The following is a 19,516-nucleotide window of genomic DNA, read 5'->3' as shown; positions in this document are numbered from 1 at the left end:
TCATTAGTTTCTGCTAGGTTATGCTGCTATAACAAACATACCCAGGATTTTAGTGTTGTATGACAACACAGTCTTCTTTCTTGTTTACCAGATACATTGGCAGCAGGTTGTCTGTGGCAATATAATCTTTTTTCCAGCATCAAGAATAAAGGAGTGCTTGTTATTTGGGACATGCCATTCTTATGGCAAAAGGAAAAGAGCTTTGCTAGAGCCAGGTGGTAACTTTCCAATCATATAACCCTCCTTGGCAAAGGTGGTTCTAAATAAATCAGTCAGATACGCCTAATTTTTTGTTAGCAGAAAATCAAATTTTCATTCAAATACACTCATTGATGTATTGCTATGACAGACATCCATTTCCAATTAATAGATAGACACACAACTAAAGGCACTCAGTGAACCACTAGTTCCTGGACAAAGTAATGTTCTTCTCATTCAGTAATTCATGTGAAACTCCCCACTGCTTTGCTGTCAAGGGATTCCTTCCAGAACTATGCTGTGTTGAATAGTCTCCTTGTTCGGTATCCCAGGAATTTTTGCTCATCAAGGTACACCCCAAAGCAAGATTTGGGTGGGAGAATTTTCTGTTTGTCAAATCGGAAAATGGCAGCTCTGAAATAAGAAGTGGAAAGGTGGAAGTAGGGAACTGGGGATGCTGAGATTTAGAGAATTTGTGGGTATTGAAGATCTGGAAAATGATCCCCTTAAATTATTTACACCTGGGCATCCCCTTGGTAAATCTCTGGGTCTCTATGGAGTACACATATCCTGTTTGATAATTATTTCTGAAACAGAGGGGTGGTATAGGTTCTGGTGAAAGTTAAAATTAAATGGAGAACCATGATGATGAAGGAAAGAAGAAAGTGGAATAACAAAGCTTGCAGAAAGACTGCTAATGTTTTCTTAATGTAAAAGTTTTCCCTGTCTGAAGCTGGCTGAGGAGATGATGCAAAACTCTCCATCCAGGAGAGAAGGAGAAGCCCATAATGGGTTTGAATAAGGAAAAGGAATGTTGGGGGCACGTCCCAGAGTGAGGGGTAAGCATAAGAGGAAAGCCTCCTGGACACCAGCCCACGATGGACGGAAATGTTGGTTCCAGTTTGAGGAAACATCACGTACATGGCATATCCAGCTGATTTCAGAGGAAGTTTCAGTAATCATCAGTTTCATCTGCTTGTCGCCAGAATGATTAATACATGCTCAAGACACACACACACACACACACACACACACACACACTCACACACAGTCACTCTTTCTTATTAATGAAGCCCGTATGCCTCATACAAGAAACAGATCACAATGCTCTGGAAATACTTTTCTAGGACATTTCCTGTCCCTGCCCCTAGCACTGCATCACTCCCAAACCCATTCCTTCTTCTTCCTTTCTTCACCTTTTCTTCCTTTCTTCTCCTTTCCTTTTATCCTGCTCCACCCTTTATCCCTGAAGGTTTTCCCTGTCTCTGTTTTTCAATAAACAAATGACTGATTTAGAAGAGGCCAACCTGCTCTATACCTCAGGAAGCTCTTCATCTTGGGAAGAGCATCTTTGTTGGGAAAATGTATCAAGAATTCTCTAGCCAGGTATGGTGTGGCACATCACAGAAGGGCTCCTATAGGGTCTACCAATCTACATGTTGGCATAGAATTGTGGGATTTCAGAAGGGGAAAGAAACTCAGAGATCATCTCACTCAAGATGCTCACTTGATAAGAGGAAACTGAGACCAGAAAGGAAAAAAGATTTGTCCAAAGTCATATAGGACTGGAGAATTTGTGCCTTACAATCTGTATATGGGGGAGGGATGGGATAGACCCACGTGCCAATTGTCCAGAAGAAATCCATTTACAACATGCTCAGGTGAGCAAATGCTTATGCATACATCCATAGAAGTTATAGCAGACATGGTAGACATAGTGTGCACACTTTCTTCTGATCTCTCTTTTGTTGGGGTTTTGATTGAATATTGTCATTTCTATTGATCTAAGAGTGGGATATCTGTACTAATGCAGTAACTCATTTGCCCATTTATAACTAGGTTGCTATGTTTGAGGTCAGGCTGGAATGGAATTGTGGCTGGACACAGAGGGCAATAGATCTCTGAGGGGCTTTTATCAGTTCTGAGGTATGTATCTTCAATGGAAAGCATTACAAAATGTACCTGATATTACAATTATGCAGCATGACCTATTCTCCTGGGAAGCACTTGGCTGAGAATGAGGATGCATGGGTTCTAACCTAGCCCTGCCACTGGGTTTTCTGTAAATGGCCCCAAGAAAGTCTCCTCCCCTCTCTGGATCTTGATATCAAATCTTTATAAAGTGCAAGTGATGCAGCACAGAGGATGGAGTGAGGTAGTGGATATAAAAGCACTCCTGTAATTCTTGCTACTCAGGAGATAGAGATCAGGAGGATCGAGTTTCGAAGCCAGCCTGGGCAAATAGTTTGTGAGACCTTATATCAAAAAGACCCATTGCAAAAATAGGGCTGGTGGAGTGGCTTAAGGTGTAGGCCCTGAGTTCAAATCCCAGGACTGTAAAAAAAAAAAAAACCTATGATGGGCTGGGCGCTGGTGCCTCACACCTGTAATTCTAGCTACTTGGGAGTCTGAGATTGGGAGAATCTTGGTTTGAGATCAACCTGGGAAAATACTTCATGAGACCCCCATCTCAAAAATAACCAGAGCAAAATGGACCGGAGTCATGGCACTCCACAAACAAAGCAGTATAGCTCCTGCTTTGCAAGTGTGAAGCCCTCAGTTCAAACTCCAGTCCCACTAAAAAATATGCACATGATGCTATAATATAAGGGACTATAAAGGACTGGAACTTTTATTAATACCTTCCATTGCCAGGAGAATGGAGAGGTGAGAGGCATCCATGGGGCACAGTGTCATTGTTCTGCACTCTCTGCCAGTGGCTCCCTTCAGGGAGGCTTTTCTGACCAGCTCCTCACCATCCCAAGTGCTACCCATCTCTTACTTTCTGTCCTTAACTAGTCCTATTTTTGTCTTTGTGTGTATCACCTCCTGAGTATTGACTATTTATTTGTTTATCTTTTTCTTTATTGGAATGGAAGATCCACCAGGGCAGGGACTTTGCTAGTTTTGCTTATTGGCCTGAATGTCAGGCCTAGCACAAACAGTGCCCAATACCTGTTAAATAACTGTTTGCTGATGATCAAATGATCAGGAGACTTCCTGAGGGAACTGGGCACAGGTGGCACAGCATTAAGCCTGCTGGGAGATGAAATAGCAATAGGAGAAGATGGAGGTGACACTGGCCATGGCTCAGATGATACATGAATTCAGATTTTGTTACCTGTATGGGTAGTTGGAATGCCCACAGATATTTGAGCAATTTAGGGGAATTTTATCTGTAATGTCCAGGGATATAAAAGGGCAGTAGAGTTTAGAATCAGAAATGCATAGAGTGAGGTGCACTGGGAAGAGGCTCAGCCAGGGTAGAAATAGCTTCTTCTTAACACATAACTAGCAGGAGAGGGAAGGAGCAGAGAAAGGGGTTAAGAGTGGGAGGCAGAAGGTCGTTAGCACTTATAGGAGACCCTTTTGCCATCTTCAAGTGTGAGCTGGTTTCTGCCAGAAGAAGGTTGTGATGTGGAAACAGTGTTTGCAAGCAGGGGAGCCTGTTGATGATTGGCTGTACAGTGTCCTGGAAGCTTCTGGATTTGAGAACTGAGCCAATTATCCATCCACAAAGAGCATTAGGCTATTGATGGGTGTGCTTGGTATCTGCTCAGAAATGGTGGGGCGAGGGGCAGAGGTCTTTGCAGGACTCTGCTCTGACCTGACTTCCAGCCTACTGGGGTCAGTAAGACTAATGTCGCTAAAACACCAGTGTCAAGGGTCAAGGATCTCTGTGCTGGTACACAAGGACTTATACTATACTATATAACATTATGTATATACATGTTACGTTACATACACAAGGGTGTGATATCTTACGTGCTATATAACGTTATATATGAAAATATGCACGCACACACATCTGTGTGAGTGTAAAAAGGGCTGCAGACAGACAAGAGGCAAGGAATGGCTGGGGGAGGGAACCTCATTCTGAATCTCTTGCACCTCAGTGCTGCTGGCTACGGAGCTCTGTAGTCCTTTAGGGGCCCTAACTGATCTGATCGCAGCAGCACTTGAAATGAAAGCCAAAGTCAAATACAGCTAGCATCCTCCTGTGGCTGATCTTGATGGTGGTCATAGGATGGAACATCTGGGCCCAAATTCTGTGCTTTTGTGGACATGGGGTCTGTGTTTGCCTACTTTTCACATTTGCAGTCCACAGGCAGAGGTTGCTATGAGCAACTGCAAGTCGTTTCCTTTTCTGAAGGATGCCGGGAAGCCAGGCTGCAGGTTAGGGACCCGTCCTCTCCTGGATGAGAAGCTCTGGAATGGCCTGGGCCCATTCCCTCCTGAGGGTCACTCAGATTACATTCTGCCACATGTCCCAGTGCCCTGGATAGGGTAGCGGTGAGATGGGACCTACACTGGTGGTGCTCCACAGCAGATTTGCAGAGGTTTCTTTGGTGAGGCTGAGGGACCTCTGACCTCTTGGAGCTGCCTGGGATCTTTCAGTGTTTCTGTGATGTCCTGGACAAGCTGCTTTTCTCCTCAGGATGCTTTGTCCCACCAGCCAAGTCATGCTCCACTGAGGTCATGGGAGATGGATTGTTTTACAAAGCATTTGCAAATGACAGCTCAAACTCAAATCTACAAGTAGGTGTTGATGGCAGAATCTCCCAGTCATCTGTTCCTGGGCCAAGGGCCCCAGCATCTGCTCCACACCTTTCAGGCTTGCAGAAAAGCTCGATTTCTTGGAATTCCAGTCTTTCTTGGGTTCAGTGGAACCCACAGACAGGGGCAGCTGGGAGCCTCAGAGGGCCATGGGCTTCTGTATGCCAGGATGGCTGGTTCGAAGCATGGACTGAGTGGTTGTTGAATCCAAAAGTCACTCATTAACTGCAACATGTATGTTGAAGGGACCACACATTGCTATTTTCTTCTGTAACATACTTCTTCTTTGCCTATCCCGTTAGACTTGTTGTGCTACATCCAGGAGGTTGTTCTTGGCACAATAATGGATTCATCTCTATTTTAGACATAGGCCACAGAACAATTGTTCTGAAAAGACAGTGAAAGAGGAAATGGAATAATTGCTACCAAATCCTCCTCTCTACCACCTGCTCCTTCATTTCCTGCCTCTCTGATGGGTTATAGATAGTACCATGGTTCCTTTAGCCCTCCCCTCAGCCCCAAGACTACTCCTTCTCTCCTGACTTCTTTGGAAACTTTCTTATCAGATAAGCAGAATTTTAGACAGGTTAGACAACTGTGATGTGTTTTATTTTGAAATAATTTTTCCCTGGAAATCAATGTGAGTCAACTCCCTGTATAGCTATCCTTATCTCAACCAGCAAAAACCCTTGTTCCTTCCTATTATTGCTTATACTCTCTCTACAACAAAATTAGAAATAAGGGCAAAATAGTTTCTGCTGGGTATTGAGCGGGGGAGGGAGGGGGGAGTGGGTGGTAAGGGAGGGGGTGGGGGCAGGGGGGAGAAATGAACCAAGCCTTGTATGCACATATGAATAATAAAAGAAAAAAAATAATTTTTCCCTGGGTCAGCCCAGAAAGACTGTTAACTTAAATTAGGATTCCTTAGAGTTCAAAGGTGCTCATGTTGAGAATGCCAAAAACCAGGGCTTTAAAACACCACAGTGTCTTGTCTTTCACCACCAAATCAGCGGTCAATTATTTTGTTGACTAGCTGCCCATTTTCAAAAATTTCAAGAGTTCTTCAACATCATGTATAAAAAAAAAATAAAAAATGGATATTTTTAACTCGAAAAGCTTCAGCTACTCATTAGCTACTTGCTGAATGGATTCCAAAGAAGCAAACAAGCCTTTAAATACAGGTGTTTAGGCTGCACACTACACAGCACTCCAGCACAACATTCTCTGCATAACTGTACTAGGGCCCTGTAACAAGCAAAGCATTCAAGAACTCCTTTACTCTTATGTTCCCTAGGTCTCACTGCTCTGGTCTCACTGTCTCAAGCACATCTTAATATTTCTATAGTTGGGCCTTTGCACAAAGTCACCCCTTAGTACAAGTTGCCTTGCTTCTTTTCTCCATATAGTTGGGTCTTCACAGTCCTTCAAAGTCTACCTTAAGTTCCACCTTCTTTGCCACATCCTTCCTGCACACACCACCTGGAGGTCATTGTGATTTGCTGGGAACTTCTTTGCTGGGAACTTGTCAGTATACCCTGGGAAACACACTACACACAGCTGGAACTTTAGTTTTCTTCTCATGCACTCAATATCTCCAACAAGACTGTGCACATCTGAAGACAGCCTGGTTGTAACAATTCCCAGATTTCCTACAGCAGTGACAATGCTCAGTGCACAGAATGTACTCAACACTGTTGACCCTACCGGCTTGCTGGTTCCAGTCCCTTTGTGAAGAACCCACTCACCCTCTCTCCTACCCCCTTGCTATTTTATTTCAGTTCCTGGAATTTCATAATAACAGAGATGGTTCCAGAAAGCTGACACAGGCCATTTCCTCTAAACAAACCCATGTTTTCATATGACATGCCATGGAGCTCTTTATAAAAGAAACCCTGTGTCTCGGCTCCATTGAACACATTCCAAATAATAATAATATTAATGACAATAAACAACAATAGTTTACTTAGTGCTCATTGACGGTACGTACGTGAGCTGAATACTTTACATACCTTGTTTTATTTTATCCTCAGCAAACCAATGGGTGGATATTTATGTTTCCCAAGTTTTATAGATGAGTAAATAAAAGGTCAAATAAGTAAAGCACTTTATCTCTAGTCACAGATCTGGCTAGTGGAGTGGACCCAGTCCTTCTGCATCTCCAGGGGCTTAATCATGATGCAGATATACAAGGTTGGCTGAGTCTGGTCCACAGCACATTTCAAGGCCACTCTGTGGAAAGATTCTTTGAGGTGAGGTTGGGGAGCGAGGGTAGGTCAGGAGGACCCTAATGTGGCCAGAGGTCTCAGTCCTCAGAGCGTGTCTTCTAGAAGCTAATAAAAAAGCCTTATCCTTCAAATTAATTGATGGGACTGTTTTCCCCTTCTTATTCTAAGAATTTATGCAACTCCAAAATTCAAAGACATGGCCCTAGCTTTCAGGAATTTACAATCTGATTGGAGATTGAGGGAGAAAGACATAACTTCAGGGGAGAAAGAGCCAACTAAGGTAGAAAGGTAGAGATTGAGCCAGCCAGGCAAGAGGCTAAAATCAGGGGGTCTGAAGAGCTGGGCTGTCTCTGCAAGCAAGACCAGCTTAGATCTGTCCTCAGAAGGACAGTGAACTTGACCTTCACAATGACCAGGGAGTGGCCTGCCTGAGGAGTGGCAGGAATCATAACCCCAGGGTGTTTATCAACCAGACCATTCTGACCCTTCAACAAGATGTTTCTTGAGTAAATTTTTTGGAATTTTGGTGGGCTCTGACCTGCAGTTTTCACTTCCAAAATAACTTGACTTTTCTAAAGTGGTAATTTCATTTTCATGATAATACTAAACTGAAGCCACATGATCTCTAATTGGAAGCAGGTCTTGGGCCACAGAGCTGCCAAGAAGCAGAAAGAAACATGCTTACTCTACTGCTTTGCTTCAGGCACTCAGCATTTTTGAATGCCTGGGCAGAAATATAGTTTTTAAAATCAAGCCAATTGCTGAGAGAAGAGGGAGTGAGGAGAGGGGGAAGCAAGGCGGGAGGGGGCAGTTAGAAATGGGAGAAGGGATTTTTTTTTTAATCCAAAGAGAAGAAAATAATACTCTTCACTTTTGTTCTAAAATTTTCCGGTCCATCCCTGCCATCTTTTGGAGTGAGCAAAATCAGGGTGCAACTGTGTACCTTGGGATTCGAGTGCTCGTGTAGCTGACATTCTTTCAACATTCGAGCTGGTAGTCCTATCTCCTTCTGCCAGCAAAGGCTTGGGCTTGACTTCAAGAGGGAAATGGGAAATTATTCCTTCTTCTATTTTCTTTCCCACATCGCCTCACTCGCTCTATTCATTGTGTCCTGATGAACGGTTCATTAAGTCCTCCTCCAGTGGCAGTAAGAAGATTGTTTTAATAAGTCTGTCCGGGAGGGAGGCAAGAAAGCAGTTTTGCCTTTTCTTTTAGAAAACAGAAGAAACTGTCCCAGGGAAGGCTCCAGAAAATCCTGACATGAAGGATAAAATTTTTAATGACTTTTCAGAAAAGAAACTAAACAACCCCCCTCTCTGAAAACAAAAAATATGCAACAGGTTAAATGCATATCGGAACTTTCTGAAGGAAAACAGCTAAAGCTGTTTTCTAAATACAGTTGGGAGCTTAGTAATCACATGGTATTTGTGAGACTTTTCCCTTCCGGCTGCCCTCAGCTTCCTGCTAAGGCACCATTTTAGACAAATTTGCTGGAGGGGACTCCAGGTTCTGTGGCTCTGTCCCACCCTGTCAATTAACCTCCTCCTTTCTAAGTGCTGCCTAGCTGGCTGCCAGCCCCATGGGTTTCCTCTCCCAGTGGTGGTGTCCCCGTGCTGTCTCTGTATCCTGTCCTCACTGGCTGTCCCTTCCTGCCTTGGCCTGCCATTTCCAGCACTGAACCTTTTCTGCCAGGACTGCCTGTTGCTTGGGTTGCAGCAGAAGGACCCTTGGTGTGATTCTCATTCTCCCCTTCCTGCTTTGCATTTTGCACACAGCAAGAAAAGACAGAGAACTGAGCAAAAAAGGGGGGGAAAGGAAAGTTCTAGATTTCACTTTTGACTGTTGCCTACAAAAATCCCCCCATGGGCAAAAGAAAGGTAGCTTAGAGGTTGGATTGAAAGAGAAAGTCTTAAGGGGAAGTGTTTGGAAATCCAGCCACAGGTCTCCAGATAGCTGTGACTCAGTGACTTCCCAAAACATGGATGTCAGATAAATATCCCCTTATGTCCTATCCTTCTCCTACTTTTCCTTGGTTTTTCTGCGGTGGTCACTGATGTTTTTAACTTAAACCTCACTGTATTGCATACCCACTGTAGTTTCCAGGGAAGGCACATAGGTGGCGAAGGTCCACTGGGGACATTTGCTTTCTCCTGATATCCCCAAGGACTGACTGCTGGGCTCTGAAGCCCTAAGAGGCCAGAACATCTGGTCCATTTCAGCAGTGTATCCACAAGTTCAGCCGTCATCTGGCTGTTTTGTCTATGTAGTGCCAAACATCTGGGTTGACATTTTTTTTAACTAGACTTACTAGATGTTTTAGCATTGTGTAGACAGGAATTCAATTCTCTAGTAGTTATTTCTCTACTCATCCAAGATTCTCAGTAACTGGTTGGCCTTCTAGTACAATGAAGAAGAGAGATACAAAGAGTTTATTTTATTTTGTTTTGCTGGTGGAGTTTTCAATAGACTTGTGTTTGAATAATCATTGAAAAATGGACCATTTTGCAGATTACTTTTTTTTTGTTTTTTTGAGGCAGTGTCTCGGTATGTAGCCCCTGGATGGCCTCAAACTCTCACAATCCTCCAACCTTAATGCTGGGATTATAGGCAAAGGCCACCACACCTGGACACTTATTTATTTTTTTTAAGGATCTCTACCTAACCCTAAATTATGAGTTTGATTATTTTACCTTTTTCTAAATCAGCTGTTTGACTACTTTACTTTTTCACAGTAGATGAAATTGACCAAAAAGTATGTTGTGTGTTGATCTTAAATGTTCAAAATTTGGTTTTTTTTTAAATTAGGATTTTATGTTCTTAGAATTTAAAAGCATAGAAAATGGACGAGGTGCCAGTGGCTCACACCTGTAATCCTAGCTATTTGGGAGACTCAGATTAGGAAGATTGCTGTTCAAGTGCAGCCTGGACAATTATTCAAAAGACTCCATCTCCAAAATGGTTAGAGAAAAATGGACTGGAGGCATGGCTTAAGTGATAGAGTGCCTGCATGGCAAACATGAACCCCTGAGTTCAAACCTCAGTCTCACCAAAAAAAAAAAAAAAAAAAGGAAGCATAGAAAATGGAATGATTCATGTGAGTAATTTAGGAAGATTAGGTTGTCTCTGGATTGTTTGTACTTATCCTTTCAAGTGAGATCATAGAATCTTGGAGTAGAAAAGATTTTAAAAAATGGTAATATTCAACCAGTTGGTGGTGGTCATAGCAGCAGATAGGAGTTTGTTTTTCTTCATAAACTTAGAGTTATTTTATGCTGTTTATCTTTCTCTTCTAGGTTCTAGACTATAAATAAAGATGTAATGATTTGTACCTTGAACACTCTCAATGTTTTAAAATATTGTCAAAGAGATCTTTCCTTTTCTCCCAAATAGAAGTTGTTCACCTGCTAATTTTGTGTGTGTGTGTGTGTGTGTGTGTGTGTGTGTGTGTGTTGCTTAACTGCTTTAGTCTTGTGGAAGGAAGACCTTGGTGTCTTACCCAGGATGTAGTTTCACCATCCACTCTCTGTGTAAACCATTAGCCACAACCTTCTGGGTGTATCAACCTGGTGAAGGGATGAACAAGAGAGGGATGTCCATCCAGCTGGGAGATCCATGAGGCCAGGACTCTCCTTCATTAAGTCAGGCACAGTAATCAAAGACTCAGAGACATCTGGTGAGCCTCTTTGTACAGAGCTAGGGACTGATCAAGAAATGGCAGCAGATCAACAGTGATCAAGTGCTGGTCCTACTCAAAGATCTGGAAGGGGAACAGCTATGTTGGAGCAGCTGAGGTTGTCCAAGATGGTTTTATGTGCTTGATGTGTTGTCCTGTTGGAAGCCAGTGTGTTTAAAGGGCCAGAAATGAGACAATGTTCAGGTCTTGGGATTCTCTTCCTTCTCTGAGACTTGGTGGTTCTGTACAAAGAATGGTGCACATGAGGATTTCCTATTAGTAGAAACATCACATACTTAGTTGTTTCCTAATCTCATTTTATCCTTGTTCTTTTGTCTGTATGCCTTTTCAGGAACAAAATTGTGCCCTTCTTATAGAAGACAATAAATAATGCTAATCAATTGACAAAGGAGATAAATAGAAGTTACCTTTCAGGTAAGTGAAAATTAAGAGTGAAATTTAATGTTTAAGGGATAAGATTTAGAATTCTGGGCTATCTCTTATTGGTCTCATTTTTGAAAATGGCAACCCTTCTTGGCTTCTGCCTGTGGGTATCTTCTAAGGCCAATGAGTATAAGCCTGAAATTGCTTATTTTACCCCTGAATACATATGGAAGATCAATGTCCTGCTCATTCCAACATGCATTCAGCTTCTTGTAAGAGCTAACTGGGGGCAGTAACATGAAATGAGGGAAGGTCTATCTTCCAGACCCCTAGATCTTAAACTCCTCTTTGAAGGAAATGGGTTCCCTTCTTTCTCCTACATAAATGCATAAAAATATGCATTCAGCAGGTATCTGAATTTCTGTATTTTTCTCCTTAGATGTTTTGTGGCCTCAGGATACTTCTTGCCTGCCTCAGGCATCCCAATGTGGTAGCCGCACAAATTGATCTTTGTATCTATTCTTTAACCTTTTTTGAGTGTTCTATTTCCTCTTCCTCTATACTGTTCTTCAATAGATAAATTGAGATTAATCTAATCAACTAATCTTTGATAGTAAGAAGGAATGATATTTAAGAGCAGTAACAGCTTATATGGAGTAGACACAAACCAAATGGAAAAGATGCTGGGCAAAGGATTGGAGCAGATTTCTGAAGGCCACTATATCTATTTGATTAGATGTTAACTCATTAGGTGCTGAAACGTGGATTTCTTGGAGGACCAGGGAATAACTGGAATAGTCAGAAATATCTGAGCTGCTTTAGGTAGTAGAGATTTACCAACTTATAAATATTACCAAGTTGTAAGATATTGACATATGTCATATCTTAACATTTTATGTAGATGTCCTACCACATTCTGGCTCAAGAATCAGTAAGTTACTTAGAGTAAGTAACTGTTATGTTTGTTTTACTCAGAGAATGGTGAAGGGCAGCAGTTACTAGATCTTTGGATATCTCATACTAGTAAAATTTAGACAAATGTGTGAGGTAGAGGGGTTCTATCTGTGAAACAGCCCCACTAATATTCAAGCAATGGACATTGAATAATACTCATTTATTCATCTATTGTATTGAATATTTATTCACCTATTATATTGGGAAAAGATTGTGTTGAAGTAGGTTAGGCCAATTTTCCTGTACCATTGATGGAATGGACATTGGTATTATATTTCATCAAATCTAAGGACTGCCAAATAAAAATGTGCCATTGTTTTATGTAAAAGTAAGAAAGAAAAATTATTCCATTAATTATAGGATACATCTTGATTTCTGAAAACTTGAAAAGGTTGGTTTCTTAGAATCATCAATATTATATGGCATAATGTTTCTGAAGGGTTTTATGTAGCCAAATTTTTTAAACAATGTAGTAGCCACATTCCACCATATAATAAAAAACTGATATATACTCAAAAATATGGGAATATGTGATCTGCAACTACAGGAAACATTAGTGACTATTATTAAATATGACTGACATTAATATTTGGTACACAAGAATTTTCAAACCCTTATTTTAAGTATGATCAATAAATTAAAGGAAAATATGAAAGCAATGAAGAAAAAGATGGGAAATGTCAATAGAGAAATAGAAATTTTATGTAAAAGAAGAAGCAAATGAAAACTATGAAGTTAGAAAATATGTCACAGTGAAAAATTAAATAGATAGGCTTAACAAAAGACTGAACACTGCAGAATAAAAAACTAATGGGCCTAAAGATAGGAAGATAAACTGTCTAAAATGAAGCATAGGAAAGAAGAAACATATCCACCAAAGAACTGAAGAAACCACCAAAGAATCCAATCAATGAATAGGCAAATGATATGAACAGTTCTCAAAAGAAAAACTATAAATGGCCAATAAATACATGAGAAATTTTCAACATCTTTAACCACCATGGAAATACACTAAGGTTCCATTTCACCCCAGTCAGATGGCTACCCTCAAGAAAACAAAAAACAATAAATGCTGGGAAGGATATAGGGAAAAAGGAATCCTGCTTATGGGAATGTAAATTGTGCAGCCACTATGGGAATCATTGTGAAGATTCCTTAAAGAAGTGAAAATAGAACTACCATACGATTCTGCTGTATCACGCCTGGTTATATGCCCAACGGAATCAAAGTCTACCAACAGTAGAGATTCCTGCACACCCACCTGTGCTTACTGTGCTATTACTCACAAGAGCCAGGTTATAGGTGCCCACCTACTGGTGAATGGATACAGAAATGTGGTATATGTACACTATGGAGCATAATTCAGACATAAAGAAGAATAAAATTCCATTTTCAGGAAAATGGATGGAAATGGAGATCATTATGTTTGGGGAAATAAGCCAGTCTTAGAGAGACAAATATTACATCTTTTCTCTCATTTGTGGAATCTAGATTTAAACACACTCACACATGTACAAAAGTAGAAGGGTGACTATTTGGAAAGAGGAAGGGGAAAGTGGGAGGGGAGGGAGACAGAAGAGTCTCCCTTTTCTGAGGGAGTCGTGAATAAGTCAAAATACATTCTATACATGTATGAAAGTGTCATAATACACCCATTTTTTTTGTACAATTTATATATACTAATATAAAATGAAATAATAAACGAAAGAAACAAAGACTGAATTCAAAAGCACAACCTAAATATATACTAATGCTAAGAAACTCACTTTACACACAAAACACATATATGTTAAAGTAAAATGACAAATCATTTACATACTAATAAAAAAGTTGGCATAGCTTTGTTAGTATCAACTATGGTAGATTTAAGAATAAGGGCTATTTCTAGAGCTAAAAAGGAACAATTACAAATGATAATAAAGTCAACTCATAAAGAATATATAATAATTTTAAATGTATGTGCACCCAACAATAAGAATTCAGAATAGATAAAGCAAGAAACTTACAGACCTATGGAAGTAAAAGACAGATCTTCAAATATAAATGGAAGAAATTTGACATTCTCACTAATAGATAGGACAAGTAGAAAATTATGTGACCTTTACAGAGTACCTTATTAAACAACTGCATAGTATTTCCAGTGCCTGAAATGTTAAGTTAATTCCTATTTGGATCATTAAATTAGAAGTAAATTATTAAAATATGCCCAGAAAATCCCATAGTAACTAAAAATTAATCAACACAAAAAATCTAGGGATGAAAGAAATTTCAGAGGAAAGAGAAAATATTCTGAATTATAATGAAAACACAACATCAGAACTTGTGGAATAGAAAATATAGCTTTAAATGCTTATCTGTCAAAAGAAGAAAGGAGTAAAATCAATGGTCTAACCTTTCTGTCTTAATAAATTAGGAAAAAATGCCAGGTATAGTGGTATACATCTGTAATCCCAGTATTTAGGAGACTATGACAGAAGGATGGTGAATTTGAGGCTCACGAACTGGACTACATAGCCTGTTCCAAGCCAGCCTGGGCTACATAGGGAGAGACTATTTCAAAACAAAGCAAAACAAACCAACAAAAGAAGTTAGGAAAAGAACACATTTAATTCAAAGTAAGTGAAACGAAAGAAGTTATAAAATTGAGAGCAGAAATCAATGAAGTAAACAAAGAGTAACCACATAGACTTTTTAAAACCCTAAATACTAGTTACTTGATAAGACTGTCAAATTTGTTAAACTCTAAAATTTAGGCTGATCAAGATAAAAGGAGAATAATCAAAAATTACTAACAGGAGGGATGAAAGACAATCACTATACAATTTAAGACACTAATAAAGAAAGATGAATAACTTTATATAAATAAATTTAATAACTAAAATTAAATGGATACACACAAGATACAAATTACCCAAATAGACATAGGAAAAACAAGAAAATATGACTATTTCTATGTCTTTCATATTTACGAACTCCTGCTACTGTCCAAGATTGAGTTAGACAGATATAGCTCACCTCTCCCATTGAAGACAGCTAAAAAATCTGGGCGGTTTACAAAAACCAACTACCAGAGGACTCTGAAAAGAAAATAATAGCAGTTATAATATAAAAAAGAAACAAAACTTGAATCACCTCACTCACTCCCTTAATCACATTGCCTTGAATTGAGGGGAAAGAAGGGTGGCTTGAGTCAAAAGAACTTCTCAGTGGGCAAACCTAGCAAAATCTCTGAGAATGACCCCATTTTTTTTACTGACTAGAGGGAAAAATGGCCCTTGTAAGCATGCAAGTGTGGGGAAATCATCATATGTCTTTTTCTTTCCTGGTGCTACCTGGTAGTGGGCCCTTGATGTCAGCATGGTGATAGATGGGACACCTAGAACCCCAAGGGAAAAACCCATCTCTGGTAGGAGAAATGAGAATGTGGGCTACTGTGGTCCAAAGTGGCTCTTAGAAGGGTATGGGTAAATACTTTGGTGTGAAAATTTTGGAGAAATAGTGTCTGAATTCTGAAATTTGGATGGTGGCTAGTTGAACTAGGATGATCAGGGAAGGCCTCTTAGAGGAGGCAAACTTCAAGGCAAGGCCCTAAAGAGGGAAGGCAGCAAGGTGAGGAAATATATTCTAGGCAGGTGTTAATGGCCAAGTCCTTGAGTCAGGAGGGAGACTGATGTGTTGAAAGAACAGCAAAATGTCCAGAGGTGATTAGAGGGGACAGGTGAAGGGATGTGTTAGGAATTGATAGCCAAACATGTTAGATCAGTGACACAGCCATCAATTCTATGTTGTTGGAAGGCTTGGTGGGATCAAATGTGGTGTCTACAATTAAAAGGTTCATGGTGACTGCTGTAAAATAAACTTAGGACCCAAGGTAATCCTGTGAAGAAATTTTACAGTTGTCCAGGTGAGATTGATGGTGGCTTGGACCAGGGTATGGCCAGCGATGGTGAGAACTGATCAGACTTAGGCAGAATTCACCTTTTTAGAGGTGGATTGTTGTGATAGTGGTGGTGGAGGTGGGTGCGGTAAGAGAAAGCTTAATCCTCCTTCTTCATTATCTTCTTCACTTTCATTCCTTGACCCAACAAATATTTACTGAGAAATTTCGAAAACCAGGTTCTAATAGGTTCTAAGCAAAATCCAGATGCCATCCTTGTCCTCATGTTTACAGAGCCCAATGAAGAAGATGAATTAGTAAAATGGTAAAAAATATAAAATGAAAACTTTCCACTGTGACAAATGCTAAAAAGGAGATGTGCTATAGAACCTAGAAGAAAGGAAAGGAGTCTGATTAGAGAGGTGAAGGAGGGCTTCCCGAAGAAGTGACATGTACACAGAAGGGGAGCATAGCTGTCTGAGAAAGGAAGAGACATGGGGAGGAGTGTAGGACTCCTCTTGGTGTCAGGAGAAAAAAGGAGAAAACAAGGACCAAAGAGGTCCAGCATTCAGGTTGTGGAGGACCAGGAAGGGCCTTGCTGCATATTACAAGAGGGAGTTCTGTCTCTGTCTCAGGAAAATTGGGAGTCATTGAAAGACTTTAGATGGCAACAGCATCAGATGTTTGTGCGGGAAATGGTTTGGAAAAAGCCGGTGAGGATGCTACTTCGGCAAGTAGCATCTAAAATTGTGCTGAATATAACTGTTTAGCGGGGAAATTCAGATGAAAGTCATGATGGGATGTACTATCCACCTTCTAGAAAGGCTAAAAATAAAAATGCAATCATTTCTGATGGGGCTGTGAGAATGGTACTGCCGTGTATTCATCTGTAGGGCTGCTATAACAAAGAACCACGGGCTGCTTGGTGACTTTTCTCCTCGTTCTGGAGGGCAGATGTTCAAGGTCAAGGTGCTGGGGATGTTGATTCTTCTGGGACTTCTCTTCTCAGCTTGTGGATGACCACTTCTGCCTTTGTGTATTTGCTTCCCAACCTTCTCTTTTCGTAAAGACACAATCATATTGGATTAAGGCCCAATTCAATGTCCTCATTTTAAATTAATTAGCCTTTTAAAGACTCTGTCTCCAAATACAGTCACATTCTGAGGCACTAGGCATTAGAACTTCAACGTAGGAATTTTGGAGGCACGCAATTCAGCCCATAAATGACTCCTTTAAAAAATAGTTGGGCAGTTAATACTAATATTAAACTCACCCCAACTCTATGACTCAGTAATACCACTCTTAAGAACCTGAGTGAAATCACATTTCCCCACAAGTGTCTTGTAGAAAGATGTTCATAGTTTTTGTGTTCCTAATAGCCCCAAAATGGAAACAACCCAAACACTCACTCGCAGGTGAAGAGATAAGCTGCGGTGTGTTTATCTGATGGAGTACTACTCAGCAATAAAAATATTGAATGTATTACAGATAGACTCAGCAACACAGACAATCTTGCAAACGTTACCTTAAGTGAAAGTATCCAAATCACAAAAGGGTAAGTACAGCATCATTCTGTTTATACAAAGTTCTAATGCTAATCTATTACTAGTATTGAACTAAAACTAAAGCTAATATATTGAGAAAGAACTAAGAACAGTAGTTGCTTCTGGTGGTGGCGTGGGGAGAAGTGTAGACTGGGATGGAACTTTCTGGGAAAACAGAAGCACCCTGCATCTTGATAGCATGTGCAAGTTACATGGATAGATGTATTTGGTAATCAAACCTGCACCTAAGATGTATAACATGCAAATGATATCTCTATGAAATATTAAATGCAGAAAATGTAAATGGTGATAAAAATGACATAAGATCTATATAATTTTATCCGGCCAGCTTTGTTCAAAAGCAAGAGCAGGAGCTGCTGGTGCTCTAGTACATTGCTATTGCTGTTCCCCGATAGGTCTGGAACAGCTTCCCAACCCACAGCTCCTCCATCTCCAACAGACCTCCTCCTTCAAGTTCTTTAATGCCTGGACCAGGGGAGAGACAGCTGTGACATGAAGGGCACACCTCCCATGTCACCAAGACCAGGGGCAGAGAGAAGTACATAGGCTTCTGTTTGGTTTTGGTCTCCCTGTATCACCTCCTTCCTTCCTGGACTGTCCACCCTAGCCCACTTCAATACTAGAGAAGGTCTAGTAACATGTGTCGTCCTTTGCGTCACTCCTGGGGGCCATGCTTCCCTGACTGAGCCTTCAGTGACACTGAGTTTGGTGTGTAGACACAGGCACCGTGCTGGGTGGTATGAACCTGAGGAGATACGAATGTTGAAAACCATTTCCTAGGAAAGAATGAGTGTCATGAGAGCACATGGGCTCGGTGACAGGTGAGTACTGTTTATGTTCTGGGCTCCCCTGTTTTCTTGGCTGCATTGCCTAGTCCAGGTGAGCCAAGGTATCCTGGCTGCAAAATATGGGTCCTAAAAACCTCTTCCCATTTCTTTGCTGGACTCCCAAGGGTTCTATAAAATGTCAGTTATGGATGTGATTATTTCCTTCCTACCTTCTGGGAGTGTGGTCTTACACAACCCAGGGCCAGGGAGTTGGTGATGAGGCCTTTCTAGTCTGTTTTTGGATCCTCTCAAGACCTTTAAGTAAGAGGGAGGAAAAGTTAAAATAGGGGCTAAATGGAAAAATGAGGATCTCAAGGAAACAGGAAACTTTTTGGGCTGTGGGATTTCATTTCTCATGTGCAAAGCACATTTTCTTCAACCTATCATTTCTGAAATAAATGATCCACAATCATTTATTGTGAATGTATCCCAGACTTGGGTTAGGCTCATGTAATTTGGAATCAAAAATGACTGACGGGTTGACGAGAAAGTTCTGCCAATAAATTACATACATCCTGTTAGTGCAGTTTCATACCTAAAAATAGCTTTACAGACTGAAGAGAAACTGCAATGGCTAGAGAGCGACAGAAAAAAAAAGTCAGCATAAAAACTAAGCAAAATTATATCTACACTCCACAAGTTGTAGTTAAAAATTAATATGTTTTTAGGCCAAAGTCAATTTGCCAGTGCAACTTGTAATTCATTGAGCTCATTTGGTGAAATGTTAATTCAAAGTACATTTTTGGTGTTGTGTAGACTCAGCATCCAGGTTTTTTTTTTTTTTTGGTGATACTGGGGTGGAAATTCAGGACCTTCCACTTGCTAGGTAGGCCCTCTACCACTCGAGACACACCCCCAGCCCTTTTTAACTTTTAGTTATTTTTCAGATTGGGTCTTGCATTTTTCCTGGGCCAGACTCAAACTGTGATCCTCCTACCTATGTCTCCTGTGTACCTGAGATCACAGGCACACACCTGCATAGCTGACTTACTGATAGAGATGAGGTCCTGCTAATTTTTTGCTTGGGCTGGCCTTAAACCCTGTGATCCTCCCAATCTCCACTTCCTGACTAACTGTATATTATTTTACGTAGCATCTCAGGATATTACTGTCTGTAGAGTAAAGCTGCACGTAACTCCATTAAGTGTTTCTTTTTCAGGAAGAAGCTGAGTGATAGCAGTAAGGATAATGGAATTCTAGTTCTCGGCAATCAAATTTGCTTATTTGCTTCAGCTTTTCCCATCCAAAAGGCAAGA

The 19,516-nt window shown here is 40.6% G+C and overlaps 1 long non-coding RNA gene across 1 annotated transcript; it reads left to right on the top strand.

Annotated features, from left to right (window-relative positions):
* The first annotated feature begins 1,599 nt into the window (after positions 1-1,599).
* LOC141425438 (uncharacterized) lies at positions 1,600-18,245 on the top strand. The gene is made up of 4 exons (XR_012450459.1): positions 1,600-2,124; positions 11,006-11,088; positions 17,357-17,423; positions 18,150-18,245. It is a non-coding gene; the product is annotated as an uncharacterized lncRNA (long non-coding RNA).
* Positions 18,246-19,516: the final 1,271 nt, after the last annotated feature.

The sequence above is a fragment of the Castor canadensis genome, chromosome 8, assembly GCF_047511655.1.
Source record: "Castor canadensis chromosome 8, mCasCan1.hap1v2, whole genome shotgun sequence".
Classification (NCBI taxonomy): domain Eukaryota; kingdom Metazoa; phylum Chordata; class Mammalia; order Rodentia; family Castoridae; genus Castor; species Castor canadensis.
Note: the sequence above shows the minus strand (reverse complement) of the source record. Positions and strands in the feature narration are given on the sequence as shown.